Source organism: Hipposideros armiger, unplaced genomic scaffold, assembly GCF_001890085.2.
Source record: "Hipposideros armiger isolate ML-2016 unplaced genomic scaffold, ASM189008v1 scaffold_1065, whole genome shotgun sequence".
Lineage (NCBI taxonomy): Eukaryota > Metazoa > Chordata > Mammalia > Chiroptera > Hipposideridae > Hipposideros > Hipposideros armiger.
The window spans coordinates 41305-49119 of record NW_017732415.1 but is presented as its reverse complement, the minus strand read 5'-3'; the positions used below and the strand labels follow the sequence as shown (position 1 = coordinate 49119).

Genomic DNA, 7815 nt, shown 5'->3' with positions numbered 1-7815 from the left:
TCTTTTATTATTGGTATACATTGAGAATTACAATTTTAATACAGTTTTTTTTCTTTCTTAAAATGTGTATACAATGTTTTTGGCACCCTCTGTATAACTACTAGGATAGTACACATTTTATTCATTCATTTATCCATTAAATGTGGCTCTATGGGGAACTTTCCGTATACCAAATGCTGTGCAGGCGATAGTGGTACAATGGTAACAGAGCAGGTACAGGCTCGGCTCTGACAGAGCGTGGAGACACAGATGTGAGACGGACAGGGAAGAAGAAAAGCACGATGGTGTGTTGATGTGATAGGAGACCAATGGGGCGATGGGAACATATGCAAGCATGCAGACTCTTTCAAGCTTTCATGAAGGCTCCCAAAGGGAGTCAAGTCCAAGTCTAAGACTAAATGGAGAGTGAGTCTCATGAAGCACGGAGGTCAAGCAGGGAGCGAGGGATGCTCTGAGCAGAGGAGACAACTTGTATGAAAGAAGAGCTGTGTTACGTGTCTGAAGAATCGAGAAAGTTTAGTTCTGGAATACTGAGTGTGAAGTAACAGTAACAGAGCAGCGAGGGCTGAGGCTATATAGCAGTACACAAAAGCCACGTCACACAGGGATTTACAAAGGACTCTGTACTTCATGCTAAAGATAATGAAAAGCTAGTAGCATATTTGGAGCAAGGGTGACCCAAATACATGATGTACAATCATGTACACATTATATCAATACAGATGAAGGGCACTGTACGTGAGCACTCCTGGAGGTAGGGAGACCAGCAAAGTTGAAGTGTGGGCCCATCCACACAGGTTGCCTTTCACTGATAAAGGAAGTGACAGCTTGGTTCCCCAGGATGAGTGGCATGGGGGACAGCACAGCAGGTCCCCCAATCCANGTGGAGGGCAGTGTCACTGGCCCTCATATGTGGGATCCGAACCGGGGCCCTCTGGCATCCCAAGCCAGTTCTTAACCATCGCGCCACTCAGCTGGCCCAGTTCTGTTATTCTTTTATCGAGTTCCCCACTGGCTTTTCTTCATCTGTCAGGTCACAGCTCCCTTTATATAAAATTGTCAAAACTCTAAGATTCCCTCTATACTTATTTAGAGTCCTGTCATTAACATCCATGTTTTATCTACTCTAATGCCTAAAAGCCCGGTCCTCATATTCCTGTCTTAATTATCTTCCCCTTTGATCTTTGTTTCTTATTTTCTTTGCATCAATGTCAAAATCCTCCTGTAGGGCATGGAAGAGAATATTTCTTCTCTCTGAAAGCGGGAGATGGCATGTAATCTTCCCCATTGTGGAAGCTGCAATGTCTAAAATTATCCTCCAGAAAACCCATACGCATTTACCATGCACCTGAATACAAGAAACCAGAAAACAGCATTTGGTAAATGTGTTTTCTATTAAGTCTATTGGTTGAATTGTTTTTTTTTTTAATGCATTCCCTTAAGGAACTCAAATCGATTGTGTGAGGACATATTGACAGAATAATTTCATTGTCCGTCTCCAACTTTTGCAGTTGGAGAGAAACATATGTAGAAAGATACAAACACCCCACTCTGAGGTAGTCATGACATGTATAAAACAATGTTCCCTGGAAATGCCTGTGTGAGAATGGGTCACGTCGTGAGAGTCGACTTCATGATGTACTCAAAATGTATCTCTGGCAAAAATGTTAAGTTCCACGGCCTGTCGGAGAAAAACCTTTTGAGTTATTCGTTGTTCATATTCTTACAATAAAACGTGTTCTCTGGAGACATAGGAAACTCAGTGTGAGCCTGACATCCCGGGACTGGTGTGCTCTCTTAACAGACCCTGTCTGTCCTCTGTGTGAAGTCAATCCCTAAGATTCAGGAGGGGAGCGTGAAGAATTGTGATTATATATCCCACTGCCTTTTCCTTACAATAAGAGAACTCATTCTTTTTCACATTTCTTTTGGTACTTTTACAATTTTATAAATGTAGCTCTCTGTGATACCGATTTAGAAGAGTGTTGTGATTTCTAGGTTATTCCTTATACAAGGATGCTTTTTTAGTGTTTTTCCTTAATTATAAAAAAAAAATGGGATGCCATAGGAGTTTGAAACAAGGAGAAAAATCCACCAATTTATTTCTGGCTAATCCACAGCCATATTCTAAAATTAAATATTCTGTATGCCTTATCTTAGCTTCCCACAAGCCCCAGTATTATGTGAAGCATGTCCGATTTGAACATCTGGAAAGAAAGTTTGTTTGGACAGAGCTCAGTGAAAAGGGACACCTTGCCTTAGCACTTAATGGTCAGGGGACAGTTCTTAGAGGAGCCAATATCATGGCAACCCAATCGATAGGGTCCAGGCATGTGTAGGGGGAAGGAGAAGTAAGAATTTCAGGAATTCTAGCTTCATAGGAAGACAATATNGAGAGCCCACAGCTGTCAGCGCCATCAGGCACTGCCTCAGCTAACTAAAGCTGCCTCATCTAAGACAGGCCCCCTTTGTGAGGATTCCTGCACCAGTGACTGATCGAGGGGTAGGCGCGGAGATGCTCTATGATGGCCCATTCCTCTAGTCCCAGCTCTGGACAGCACTAAAGGGCCATCCCAGCTGCACAACTCCCATGAAATCAGCTGAGACCTCTGCTGGCATCGCATCGCTACTCAAATACTCCCTCCGCCCATCCCTTCTTTCTTTCCCTTCCTTCCTTAGATATAGATCTCGTGAGCACTGCCTCGTAAGAGCCCTGCGTGGTAATCTCCATTTCAGTGTCTGCTTCCGGGGACCCTAACCTGTGACCGTGTGTATCAGGCATAGTCCATAACAGCACACACTAAGATGAGGTCACCCACCACCTGGATGGCAATAAGGACCCCATCGGCGAGAGCTGTTGCACAGCCTCCTCCAGGGAAAATATATCAGTGTGATTGTTAAAACTTTCTCCAGTGGTGAACTGGGATGTCCTGCTGTTGGGAAGCAATGTATTAGCTGATATATCAGCATTTGAGGATGGAGAGGGGAGAGGAGATAATAACTCTAAGGACAAGGGAACCAAGTGGCTATTGCTAAGCGTGATTGGTGCTTTCGGAAAGAATAACACAGAGCTAGTGTATTGATCCGCAATTAAAACTTGTGTGAAGTCCACAGCGCCTCTTGGGTACCATGTAAAGGAGTTCTCATCTACTGCAGCACAAGGGCCAAGAGAGCTGGGGGCCGTGCCAAGGATTCAATTGTAAGAGTAGCCAAGTCCAAAGCAGGTGAAACTCCCAACCAAGGCAGGTCCACCAGGACAAGGTCAGAGGCCTGGGTAAACAGGGGCTCCCACACAGGAGGTGGACACTTCGAGGTTGATGGCTCCAAGGTCTGGAATCTTCAGATGCTCTTAAACCCTCTGAACAGCAAAACCCTTCCACATCTCCCTCCCTCCTCCCTTTCAAAGGAGAAGCGAGCACTACCCCTGCTTAAAGAAGGTGCCAGTGGCTCCCTCAGGGCAACAGGGACTCTCCTCAGGACCTGTCCCCACCTTCATTTGCCAGAAGGCCAATAACTGGTGCAAATCATAATGCAAGATGCTCAGGGGAGATTTTTGCTTTCCTATTCGGCATTATCAAACACGCACAGCTAATAGAAAGGAAAGCACATCAGGCTGATGAACTTGAGGTTCTAACTCTCATCCCAGCTCTGCCAGTGCCCCTCTGGTGTGACCTTGGACAGGTAACCTCACTGTGCCTCCATCTTTTCATGTATAAAATAAGGGATTTAACACCTGGTAGAGCACCTGAGCCGGGGTTCCAGGTGCACCATCTAGGTATGTAAGTGCACATCTCCGCCAGGGTAGCCTTCAAAGACAGTGGAGAGGAAAATACTATGAAGCGGCAGATCTTTGTGCACCTGGTCAATCACTCTGTACGGGAAGAGAAGTGGGTCAAGAGGGTGTGTGTGCGTGTGCGCATGTGCATGTGTGTATGTGCATGCTCAGGGGCAAATGGAACAGGGAAGGACAAATATGGAAAGATTAGGGACAAAGAAGTCGGAGGGAGAGGTGTGTGAATAAACAAATGTGAGTGAACAGCAGCTGTGATAACCTTCGTATCCCATATCAAGGACTATATCAAGCTTCATCAAAGAACAGACACTAAAAATGCGGCTGGGAGGGGAGAGGTGAATAGGCCAAGCCGAGATGATCTGTAGGGCAATGAAAATACTGACACTGTCATGATGGACTTATGTCACTATGCATTTGTCTAAACCCAAAGAATGTGCGACACCCAGAGTGAACCCTAATGTCATCTATGGGCTTGGGTGGTGATGTGTCCCTGGAGGCTCATCAGTAATAACAAATGTACCCCTCTCGTGGGGGATGTTGATAGTGGGGAAGGCTGTGCATATGGGGGCAGGGAGTATATAGGAAATCTCTGTGCCTTCCCCCCAAGTAAGCTGTGACCCTTAAACAGTTCTAAAATAATGAAGTCTTAATTAAAAAAAAAATTAAAATAAGGTGGAGCAAATGACTCAGCCAGTGCCATCTGCCATTCTGTCATCAGATAACCAAGTCCTGGCACTTACAATGGACATGTGAAGAGAGTCGCCCCAGTGACCAGGGTAGAGATTGCACCTCCTCCAATAGCATAAGTTTGCACATAGTGAGGCACCAAAATCTAGCTACTCCCACCATCCAGTGTCCAAATTGTCAGCAGCATAGACCATGCTGAACGGAGTCCCTGATAGGACATCATCCTTCAAGGCCACCAGCCAGCCTCTTGTGGAGAGTTTACTGCACCCTGGACTCCTTCCATCCTGGAAGGAGTAATGGTTTATTTTGACATATTTGAAGGTGTAAGTTTATTGTTTTTTTCTGCCCGTGGAACCTCAGCAGCATAACTGTCCAAAGACCCACATTATAATTAAGTTATATAAAGGGGGTGACAGGTGGACATATAACCATGGGCTTTCCTGTGTTATATTCTATACCACCCAGGAGCTACCAGCAGGCAAGAGCAATGGACCAGCCTGTTAAAGGCATAGCTGAAGTGTCATCTACTGGAAGGCCCTCTTTTCCAAGAACAAGGTCTATTCTGCAAGATACAGCATACACTTTAAAGCAACCACTTTTACGTGGTGCTGTATCTTTGGTCGGCAGACTATAGAGGCTCAGGAACCCAGGGGGGTGTGGTAGGCAGAATTTTAATTTGACCACCTGCCCCTGTATACACCCTTCCTGCATAATCCCTAGGGCTGTGAAGATGATGGGTTTTACACCTGTGATTAGGTATGTCATATGGCCGCAGTGGACCAAAAGATGGGGAGAGCATTCCAGGTGGCCTGGCTAATCACATGAACAGAGAATTTCCTCAATGGTAGAAGAAAGAACTCAGAGTTTTGAAGCACAAGGGTTCGATGTGTGTTTGCTGACTTAAAGATGGAGGCGGCTGTGTGACAAGGAATACAGGTGGCTAAGAATGAGCTTAGAAACAGCTTTTCCCCCAGAACCTCCAGATAAGAAGGCATCCTCGCTCACCCTGGTTATAGCCTGGTGATACCCTGAGCCCTGCCAGCCTTCTGATGTGCTGTGCTGTGTTAAGCCCCTGAGTTAGGGTAACTTGTTATGCAGCAGTAGAAAAGTCACCTTAGTGGTTCCTTTTACAAGGATCACAGTCCTGGGATGCCTACGTTTGAATGGCCAAAAACAGTTGCCTCGGTGTATTGTGTCTGTTTTCCTCGTTGTTGGAAGCAGGAGAGTCAGTTTGACGCTGGTTAGATTATCATGGTGCATGCAGAAGCACAAAAGCACTTGGCTGTTTTAAGTAAGTATGAAATGGTATGCTCGAGTCTGCCATTAAGTCGGTCGCTGGCATCTCCCTCGGCCTAGGATTTCTGATGGAATAATAACGAGACTGAGTTCTTAAATAAGGCTTTGGAGAAAATGAAATAATTGAGTAAAGCAAACGTCATTTTGGATAACCTCTACACATGTATTCACTGCATGCTTAACTTAATGATGAGTATACCCAGAAGGGATTTCGCTTTTCAGATCCTGATAACATCTCAGTCAGGGCAGGTTACCCTCTGATAATCACCTGTTTTAACTGTAGTTAGGTTTTCAGTCCTGCTCTTCTTCCTCAATAGGCTCTTACAGAGCAACCTCTTCTATCCGAAGTTCTGTTATTCTTTTTTTTTTTTTAAGATTTTTATTGGGGATTTTGGGGGATGGGAACAGTGCTGGGGAATTGGGGAAAGGGGAACAGACAAGTTGGTGTTGTTTTGTTCTTCAGTCTAGTTGTGGAGGACGTTGCTTCACTGGCCCAGGTTGGCACCATCATTGCTCTCTTCCCGGNAAAAAAACTAAACAGAGCCATTTGGGACTGTTAACTAATATTCTCAATTAAGTCACAGTAAGAGCGCTGTGCACCTTTCTCAGAAAATTAAATTGTTATAAAGCTAAAACATTCCTGTATTTTTACCACAAGTAAAACATGCATATTTCACTGACAAAGACTGCACGTCACTGCAAGAGCATTTGATGCTTGCAGAGGAGGGGAAGATGCATTTTAAAGTGCCTTGACTTAATGAGTTCTCTGTCTCTTTTGTTATTTAAAAGGACTGAAAATTAGGCTTACTTAAAAGGAAAGAAGCACTCTTTGATTTGGAAAATGCCTAATCTAGAGCTTCATACTTGTTCTTTTTTTTTTTTTTTAATTCTTCATAGCTGTTCTGGCTACTAACTAATCGAGCATTTGAGAACTGGCAAAGCCATTCACCTGTGTAAGAAACTAAATAATTAATACATACAAGGTATATGGTTTGTTTGGGCGAAAAGTCCTTAGTGGCTGTCAGAACTGGTTCCACACGCAAATATTTTACCCACCACAGTTCCCAAACATCCATTCCCTATGAACCCCAAACTGCCTTATCTGCTTCACCACAATCCTTTATTGATTTAGAAAAGAAAAGAAAAAGCGAGGAAATAGACGGGGCCTGGCCTGCACGAGGGAGGCACTGCGGTGGGAGCAGGATGGGACAGAGCAAGTGGAGAGGAGACAGAGCAGGCCGTGGTTTCAGAAGCGCTGCCACAGCCGTGTCCCCAGTCAAGGTAGGGAGATCCTGTGCCTTTGGCCACGGTGTTTTAAGGAGAGCCTGGGAATAAGGTAACTGTGGCAGAGGACAGGGCAAGAAAGCTGTGCAGTTTGGAGTCCCAAGACGCACCTGCCCGGGTTTGTGAGCAGGCTGGGGCCCTGAAGGCTGAGGGGGTCCAAGGGGTGGCATGTCTGGGTGCTAACGTGCCTTTGTGACTGGAGTAGGGACTAGCCCACAGCAGAAGGCAAGGGTTGGCTCCTGGCTGAGCCCACCAGGACCTCTGGGAATGAGACAGATTTGTCACTAGGTGATTGGTTGATGTCCCTCTTTGGGGACCGATGGCGCTAGAGGTTCAGCATGGTGATGGAGGGTGCCATAGTGCAGTCGCTGAGCCGGATGCCGGTTGGCACGGGCCTCACCTGCAGCCTGGCCCCAGCATCTTCTCATAGCTCTGAGGCCTCGGGCCCCGAGTTCCTCCTGCCTTTGCCTACTTCATCTGCCCAGCTCTGGGCAGAGGGCCCCCACCCACCTCAGCTGGGGCCACCCAATTGGAACCGTGGTCAGATTTAGGCAATAAACACTTCTGAGAGTGAGAGAGAGAGAGAGAGAGAACCATTGTTTAGCTCTCATCAAGATGGACTCAGTGTCCTAACAATGGATCTTTGTTAAGGAGGAAAGTGGAGCCCATGTCACCTATGGGTGCATTAAAATAATTGTGTTAATCTGACTCTAAGCGCTTAGATTTCTGGTAAACAAATTCGAGCCGCCAGTCTC

At 45.8% G+C, this 7815-nt stretch overlaps 1 pseudogene; it reads left to right on the top strand.

Moving 5' to 3' along the window:
* Positions 1-6763: 6763 nt before the first annotated feature.
* Positions 6764-7611, top strand: LOC109376203 (peroxiredoxin-5, mitochondrial pseudogene; annotated as a pseudogene).
* The last annotated feature ends 204 nt before the right edge of the window (positions 7612-7815 follow it).